This window comes from Papaver somniferum, chromosome 1, assembly GCF_003573695.1.
Source record: "Papaver somniferum cultivar HN1 chromosome 1, ASM357369v1, whole genome shotgun sequence".
NCBI lineage: Eukaryota > Viridiplantae > Streptophyta > Magnoliopsida > Ranunculales > Papaveraceae > Papaver > Papaver somniferum.
Genome location: NC_039358.1, coordinates 84365058 through 84374424, shown reverse-complemented (window position 1 = coordinate 84374424; position 9367 = coordinate 84365058). Strand labels below are relative to the sequence as shown.

The 9367-nt window shown below is 37.3% G+C and overlaps 1 long non-coding RNA gene and 1 pseudogene across 1 annotated transcript; both read right to left on the bottom strand.

Annotated features, from left to right (window-relative positions):
- Nucleotides 1-2447, bottom strand: LOC113330820. The gene is made up of 4 exons (XR_003350528.1): nt 2352-2447; nt 1476-1629; nt 1292-1381; nt 1-224 (listed from the first exon to the last, which is right to left on the bottom strand). It is a non-coding gene; the product is annotated as an uncharacterized LOC113330820 (long non-coding RNA).
- A 749-nt stretch (nt 2448-3196) lies between these two features.
- On the bottom strand, nt 3197-5128 carry LOC113330813 (annotated as a pseudogene).
- Between the last annotated feature and the right edge of the window lie 4239 nt (nt 5129-9367).

Sequence of the window (9367 nt, the reverse complement as noted above, 5' to 3'; positions counted from 1 at the left end):
TAACAAGCTAGGAAAAAAAAACATAACTCATGAAAACAGAAACTACTAAATCGTAAGCAAAAAGAATAGTAAATCATCAAGGAGGGGACGTCATATGTCTTTTTTGTTTCTCCCAAGTAATTTTGATGTGCTGATTTCTTCATCTTACAGGTGGAGTCATGGATATGAGACTATCCATAAAGATTTTATCCGTTCTTAGACATATCAACTTCATAATCTTCAACCTGAAAAATAAAACATAAAACCTCAATCAAATTATCTGGAAAAAACAAAACAACATAAAGTTGCAGAACTATGCGCAGATTCAAAAACAATAAACATGTGTACAAATATGTACACATTAAGAAAAAAACATGTGTACAACTATGTACACTTAGTTGCAGAATTATGTGCATGTTCAAACCAATCAACCTTGTTCACAACTATGTGCACATTAATTATTGCCCTAAAATACCTGTAGCTCTGCTTACAGGCACCAAAACTTACGAAGAACCTCTTGAATAGTCTCAATTGCTCATCAAACTGAAATCCACATACCTAATTAAAGGATTTTTTTTTAATGACATTTACATACCAAGATAAATTAGTATATGAGCATGGATAACCATGTGTACCCAACAAATCTATACCCGTGTGACAATTTCATCTCCAATAACATTAACATTCAACATGTGTATAACTACGTGCACATTATAAATCAAAATATGTAAAACTATGTGCACATTAGCAATCATCAAGAACAATTACAACATATACGAATAATGTGCATATCATGTATAAATGAACATTAATATGTTATCAGTTTATTTCTCAACTCATCACCATAACACAATGTATAATGAAGTAAACATTCCAAAATAAAATATAGTGTACGATATTGTGCATATAAATGAAGATTTTAATTTTCTCTCTCAATTCATCACTAAGTGAAATTACAGTGTACAATAATGTACACATCTTATATAAATGAAAAATTATCATTTTTTCTCTCAATTCATCAACATAAACAAGTGTACAATCAAGTACACGTTGTTGTGTCCCAACAAATTATCAGTCTTATAAGCTTATACCTACTAAACTAACATCATCATTCAAATTTTCAAACATTTGTTTTCCATATAGTACATTACTAATACATGGTCTATATAATACATGATCATCCATTCTTTCGCAATCTCAATTACATAGTGTAGTACGTTGTTGCTAAAATGTTAATGAAATTTTAGTAATGCCCTAAGGTTTGATATCTGGGGTAAAAAAAAACGAGAGGAAATGTCAAAAAGAAACTTACTTGCGACGGATCATCTTGTCATAGCCAAAGCCATCAAATACGGTTAAATAATTCTTCCTTGTATGTTCAAAACAAGACGCATAGTCGATTCTTTATTCACAACATACAAAACAGGTAAGAATTAATACCTTCAAATGAACAAATGAAAATCCAAAATCAGTAACAATAATTGTATAATAACTACCTTCCTGGATATTGTAATCATCTAATATGCGCATCTTCAAGTTGTTTACCAACAAAAATCAATCTATATTGGTATGGTGTAATACCCTCTTTGTCTATGTTGATCACAATAATACAAAATGGCGTACATGACCTTACGACACATGCTTGATAACCTGCATGTTACAAAATCATATATATAAAATATAAATATAGTGTACGATAAAGTACACATGTTGTATAAATTGAAGATTGCAAAATACGTACAGTGTACCACAAAGTACACATGTTGTATAAACTAACGATTGCAAAATAGTGTACACGTTGTATAAACTGAAGATTATCAATTAGTCTATCGGTTTCAGCGTGTTATTAAAGATCAAAATTACATATACAAATATCTCAACAAAGAAGTCACATCTGAAAAATTAAAGAATTAGATCACATTAAAGATCTCTAATAATTCAATTTAGAATAACCAAAACTAAAACTTGAACAAGATTTTCAAAATCAAAATCTCATGCTGCAGTGAAAATTGAAAACAAATAAAACCTAAAATCAAAATTAACAAAATAAAAAATCTACAAAAATCAAAAACATGATTAAAACATGAAACAAGATAATGAAAACATCAAAAGAGATAATACACCTACTACGTACGATCTGAATCACTATATCAAAAGATATTGTTTGAGTTAAGCGGTATAGATCGAAAACAAATCAAAATTAAAAGATTCAAAATCAAAATTCCATGAATATAGAAAACATATCAAAACATAAAAACAAATGATTGAAACAAGAGATCGAACATCAAACAAATATTTTCGATCGATCCAAAAACAAACAAAAAACAAAATCCATCAAGAAAAAAAAATGTAATCAAAGTTTAGATACTGACCTGCAAATATGAATCGAAGTTTAGCTCAATGAAAATTTGTTGCATATTAATCTGCAACGCGAATCGCCTCCCTTTTTCTCTGCAAATCTCATTTCGTACCTCGCAGATCTAATCTAAAATGAAAAATACAGTCGTTTTGTATGATAACTATGAGAGGGTAATTTAGGTAGTAGAGAAATTTGGATCCGTTCCCATTTGGATTAACTCGTTTAAAGACCGACTAAATTGTTCCCTATTTTGTAAATTTGGACTAGCAAATACTAGGCCTAAAAACGATGGATTTGAAGCCCAACTAATATGGGATTAAACGTTAATTTTTTCTTAATGGGCTCAAAAGAGCTTAGACAAGGGAAATGGTTTTAATGGGCTTGGTCTGTTAATCACTAGAGTAGCCAAGACCAGACATGACCACACAAACCAACTACTTGTCATAGATGAGTAACGTCTAACAAAGTTTTTGACAAGTGAAAATTTCTTATCAACCACATCCACTTATATCTGGTATAGAGAAATTAAGTGAAAAATAGAGACCTTTTCAGACTTGACAACATTAATGTCATGGCCGATTGACATAGGAGTATATGTTTAATACGCATCCGGGACGGAACTGGTCGACCATGACATTTGCACTCTCCTAATGTTGTTTGACATGGGCCAAGGCTGCGTATTTTCTTAACATGGGCTTGTTGGACTTGATAACACAGAGAGTGGCGGACCGCATGAAAGGTAAAACACCAGAGGAGATGCGCAAGACATTCGCCATTAGAAACCAACTCACCCCTCAGTAGAGGAAATGATTCGCATGGAAAGTGAATGGGACTTTGAAGATTAATCTTTTAGCAGAAGAATTTTGCAGCAGAGGCAATCGTAACTGGTGCCTATGCAGATAGGTTTATTATATAAATATAGCAAATTTCAGATAAAGCGGAAAGTCGCACATTACAACTATTCCCCTGAAACAATGAAAAGATTTGTGTACATTTAAAATTTGATCTTTTAGAATTCTGCTCTTGCTCAAAATCAAAATGCTGGTGAAGGAGGACTGTAAGGGATGGGAATTAAGCATAAATCTTTCCTTCTTCGGACTGTTGCGCCAAACACCTCCGACATGTCCAAATCTTCTGACCTGACACCACAGGGAAGTTTCCAATCGAAGTGGTACAGTAAATGAGCAAGTAAAAGCTCCATATTGGCTGTCCCAAGTGACAGTCCTGGGCACATCCTCCTACCAGCCCCAAATGGAATGTACTCAAAGTTAGTTCCTTTGTAATCAATAGAACTACCATTAAACCTCTCCGGGTCAAAGCTTTCCGCATCACTCCAATACGCTGAATCTCTTCCGATAGCCCATGCGTTAACCATGATTCTGGTATTTTTTCGGTATCTCATACCCATCGATCTGACAACTCTCTCTACTTAGGCGTGGGATTAGTAGTGGAAGTGAAGGGTGTAGCCTGAGAGTTTCTTTGATTACTAGTTTTAAATAGCTTAATTTATGTATCTCTGTCTCATCAACCTCTCCATTTGTAGCCTTGAGGGCATTCCGGACTTCAGCTTGTGCCTTCTCCATGACTTTTGGCTGCTTTAGCATTTCAGCCAATGCCCATTCTGTTGTACTTGATGAAGTCTCAGACCCAGCTGAGAATATATCCTGACATAAAAGAAATAAAAAGGTTTAGATCAAACCACAAACAGAAGTTTTTTGGTTAAAGCAACGAGAGTTGTTAATTACCAAGATGACGGCTTTAATGTTGTCATTTGTGATTGGGAATTCAAGCTCACCGCCCTCTTGGACTCGAAGAAGAACATCCACCAAATCTTCCCCTATGCCACTTAAGACATTTTTTGGCTGAATTTTTTTTACGACTCTTTTTATGTTCTTCGATGACGTTGTCCAAAATTTTGTCGATCTTCTGGTGCAGCTTCTCTAATTTTGGCTTCAGACCAGTAATGAAATGAAGGACGTTCAGCGAAGGAAACACGTCACTGATGTCGAAACCACCTGCCAAGCTAAGAGCTTCTTGAATCGCTAATTTGAACTCTTCTTTTTCGTTGCACTTCTTGCCATAGGTTGCTCTACAGATGACATCGTTCGTAAACAAGAAAATTCTATCACTGATATTTATCTCTGATCCAGCCACCAAGGAAATGCTTTGAATGAGATTTGAAACCTCTTCCTCTCTTAGCGATCTGAAAGACCGAACTTGTTTAGCACTCATTAATTCCAGCACAAAAATCCTCCGCAGTTGCCTCCAATAATTACCATAAGGGGAGAAAGCGACATTTGTACAATCATAAGATATGATCTTTGCAGCAAGAATTTCTCCTCTATCAGCAAAAATGAGATCGTGGGTCTTCATAACCTGTTCGGCAACTTTTGGCGAAGAAATGACTATGGCTGAAACCTCACCAAGTTGCAGATGCTTAAGTGGACCATGTTTGTTGGCCAAATCTCTTAGGGTATGATGGGGTAAGGGACCTAACATTAGCTGGTGCAAGTTCCCTAAGAGAGGCAATTTCCATGGCCCTGGAGGCAATTTTGAGCTTGTAGTTGGTTTGAATAATTTGAAGTTTATAGCTATTTTTGTGGTATATATGAACCATAAAAGTAATGGCAGTAAACTTAAAACTACTGGGATGAAGGCGGCAAACTGGAGCTCCATGGCTACGGAAATGTCGATGAATCAAGTGGTGAGGATGAAGGTTTTGCAAGAACACGCGATTCCATTTATATGGTTTTTTCAAGTACCTTTAGTAGTTTTGCTTTTTGTAGTTTGGGGTGGAGTATCACCGCCGGTAGATGCTTTCTAGATATTATTATAGTTATAGAGTTTGGTGCCCCTGCCTGCACCAATCAAAATAGAAGTCACTGAGATGATGTGCTCACCCACAATTAATAAACAAATCTAAAAACATAAAGAATAACAATTAAGAAGTCACAGAAACGATGTGCTCACTCACAACTAAACAAATCTAAAATAAGAAGTCCCTGAAATGAATTGCTCACCCACAATTAATAAACAAATCTAAGAAAATGAAGAAAAACCATTAACAAGATCCAGATAGTATTATTCGTTTAGTCTTACAAGAGTCTAACACGTTTTGTTTTAGGTGCAAGTGTGCGGGTTTTAGTTATTCCCAGTTGCGTTGCAGCAACCAGGAGATACAACATTACTTTAAATCCTACTAATTTTACTTCCATAGTTTTTTTTTTTTTTTGAAGCATAATATATTAAGATAAGCTAGAGCGGAATTACACGTGGATAAGTTGTCTCCGAGGTATCATTTATTGCAGATTGTTTTAAAAAAATCCGGAACAAAATATTCTCAAATGTGAGGATGGAATCCCTGTTGACTCTTATCCGCTGCATGATTGGCGAGGACGTCTGCTGCCTGGTTTGTTTCCCTGTAATTGTGTTGAATTCTGTATTGGGGAATTGCTTCCAGTATTCTTTTAATTTCGTTGATCATGTTCTTTAGGCACCATGGGGGTCTAGTCGTCTGAGTGATAAAATGAACCATCGTCTGCGAGTCTGATTCAATATACACTTTAGTCCATTGATAAGATGAGACCAGTCGCAGAGCTATGAGTAGTGCCCATGTTTCTACAATCAAGGCTGTTGTGATCCCTAATGGTTGAGCCATTGCAACAATAACCGAGATTGATGAGTCTCTGCAAATAAAAGATCCTCCTGCTGGTCCTGGGTGCCCGCGAGCTGCTTCGTCGATGTTGATTTTTATCCATTGTGGATCTGGTGGCTTCCATCCGACTTGGATAGTTCTAGTCCGGTCGGGTTGTGAAGTAGCGGTTGGTATAGTATGAAGGCCGGGAAGTGGTGGAGGTTGTACTGAGTTCGCCCATGTGTACTCCTGATGCATATGTATCACCGATTTGACTGTATCGACAGGAGGTTTATGCTTTCTTCCATAAATTAAGTCGTTCCGTGCTAGCCAGAGTGCCCACATGAAAAAACAAAAAGAAGTTGTAGTCTCCGAAGATTGCGGTCGCTGGAGTAGTTGATTGATAGTGGTTGATGGAGGTATTTGTTGTGGTCTTTGATGATGGAAAATATTTTCTGTTTCATGGTGATTGAAGAGAAGGTTCCAAGATTCTTGTGCATATCGACATGTGAGTAAAATGTGTTCAGCTGTTTCTGGAACTAGATTACGTCGGGAACATAGATTTTAGGGGGTGAGGTTGATTTTATGTAAAAGGGTGAAGGTGGGTATACCTTCATTTATAGATTTCCACAAAAAAAGTTGTATTTTTTTTTTTTTGGGGGGGGGGGGGGGGGGGGGGGGATTTTAAGGTCCAAATGTATTTAGTAGGTTGTAGTTGAATGGGGTTTATGATAGAGTTTTGATGGGTAATCATACGATATCCAGAGCTCACAGTATACTTGCCAGACTTTGTGTATGTCCAGGCGATTTTATCTGGTGGACCACCTTGCGGGAGGTGAATGTTAATAAATTCTGCTCATGGATGAATGCGGGAATAGCACCAAGCGGTCATGGATCCAAGAGTGTGATGTTGGATCTATCAGGTCAGAAACCCAGGAGAAATTTTGACATTGGTTTCGGTTTATGGGGTGGGGGGTGGGGGGGGGGGGGGGGTGACCTGGAATCCAATTAGAAGTTGTCGGGATAGACATGCCATTTCCAACTTGGTGAAAAATATGAGGTATGATAGAGGAAAGAAGGGATGTAAGTTGTTTCCAAAGAGGGCTTTCCAAGGGGGAGGGAGGTTGATTGGAAAGTAGGAAAGGTTCGTTATTGAAATATTTTTCTCTACACAGTGAAGTATAAATTGAGTCTGGTTTGTCTTGTGTTTGCCAGACTCTTTTAATGGTAGAGCTTTGTTATGGTCTAAGCTTTTCCTAATTCCTAATCCTCCCTCTTGGATGGGTTTGGATAATTTGTCCCATCCTATAAGATGTAGTTTCCTGATTGAAGAATCATGACCCAGAAAAAATTCCTGGTAATGTTATCTACCTCTTTATGGACATGTGCTGGTAGAAGGTTAGTCTGCATAATGTGATTGGCAGTAGGCAGGAGTGAAGTTTTAATAAGTACTAACCTTCCCATTGGATTGAGGCATTTGGTTATCCATCATTTTGCTTTGCGTGCCAGTCTTTGTAGCAGCGGGGTGTATATATGAGTCGATGACCCTCCACTTTTGAAGTGTATTCCCAAATCTAAAGGTGGGGTTGAAGTGGCTGGCATGTCGAAGAAACTCCGAATATTACTGATGGAAGTTGGGTCGAGTTGCGGATGATGAATTATGCTGGATTTGTTGGTGTTTACTTGTTGTCCCGCGGAGCTGGAGTAAGCATCTAGCAGTTTCTTGAGATGTGCACAATTTTTTTTGATGCTTTGAACGTTAATAGGAGATCATCAACATACATTATGTGGAGAATCGGAGGAGCTTTCTTGGAAATTCAAAGTCCTTTGATGTTGTTCCTGGCTTCAAGGTTTGCCAGATTTGTATGCAGGATTTCCGCACATATAATAAAAATATATGATAAGGGTCTTCTTGTCTTATTCCCCGAGAAGGTGTAATATATCCATGAGGAGTGCCAGTGATGTTGATGGAATATGTAACAGTGGATATATAGAGCATTATATAATTTATAAATTTCTCGGGAAATCCAAGATCCGTAAAAGCTCGTTTCACAAATCCCCAATCCAAACTATCATAGGCTTTCTGAATGTCTAATTTAAGTCATATTTTGGGATATTTGGTTAAGGGGGATGTTATAATGTAGTGAAAAAGTTCTCCTGCTATGGCTATGTTGTCTTGAATTGATCTCTAGCGTACAAAGGTCGTTTCGAAAGGGCTTATGATGAAAGGAAGTAATGGTCTTAGTCGGTTAACCAGGATTTTGGCAATGATTTTGTATCACGTTGCATAATCCAATAGGCCTGAACTGTGACGCAGATGTTGGGTGTTCCCCTTTTGGGATGAGAGTAAGATTGGTGTGGTTCATCAAGGGGTGCATGCTAAGGTTTTGAAAGAATTCTCGGACCATTGCTATAAGTTGTAACTTAGTGGTGTCCCAAAATACTTTAAAAAACTTACTCATATATCCATCTGGTCCAGGAGCCTTTTCGGAGACAATTGACCACATTGCCTCTTTGATTTCTTTAACTGTTACCTCTTGGGTCAGGTTGGTAAATTGGTTTGACGTTAATATTGGTGTGATCGAGGCAAAAAGTTGTTCATCCACAATGGTAGGGGGTGGTATGTATTGATTTGTGAAATGCTGGAGCAGTATGTCTATGATGTGTCTTTTATCAAATACCCAGTTGTTATTTTCATCTCTTAATTGTTGGATGTTGTTGCAGCTTCGATGTATAGTCGATGTGGTATGGAAAAAAGACGTGTTCATGTCTCCTGATTGCATCCATTGTATTCTCGACATTTGTTGCCAATATGTGGCATGACATTGTAGCAATAATAGGTGAGATTCCTGAAGTTCTTTTTCCTTTTGTATCCAATAAGCCAATAGTGTTCCTGCCTGTTTTTCACATTGATGTTGTGCAAATTGAATCTGTGTCGTGGAGATTTTAATCATGGTGGGGAGGTGGCCATAAGTTACCTTATTCCATTGATTGAGGATTTTGGAAGTGGTGATAAGTTTGATTTGGAGATCCGTTGTCACTTCCTAATCCTTCTCTCGTGCCCAGGCATCATTTACAATTTGATGTATGTTTAGATGTGAAAGCCAGAGGTGCTCAAATTTTTAATTCCTCTCTGTTTTCCCGTTTAAATGCTTGGTCCGGAGTAGGATAGGAGCATGATCCGATGCTACGCGTGGTAGATGAATAACTGCTGCATGAGGATTGGTTGTTCTCCATTGTTGGTTTTTCATGGCTCTATCTAACCGTTCCATGATGAAGTTGTCGTCTTGTTGATGATTTTTCCATGTATATGGATCTCCCTGGAATCCCATGTCTATTAAACTCATTTCTTCAGTCATATTGAGAAAAGGATGAGTTTGAGCATATGTGATTGG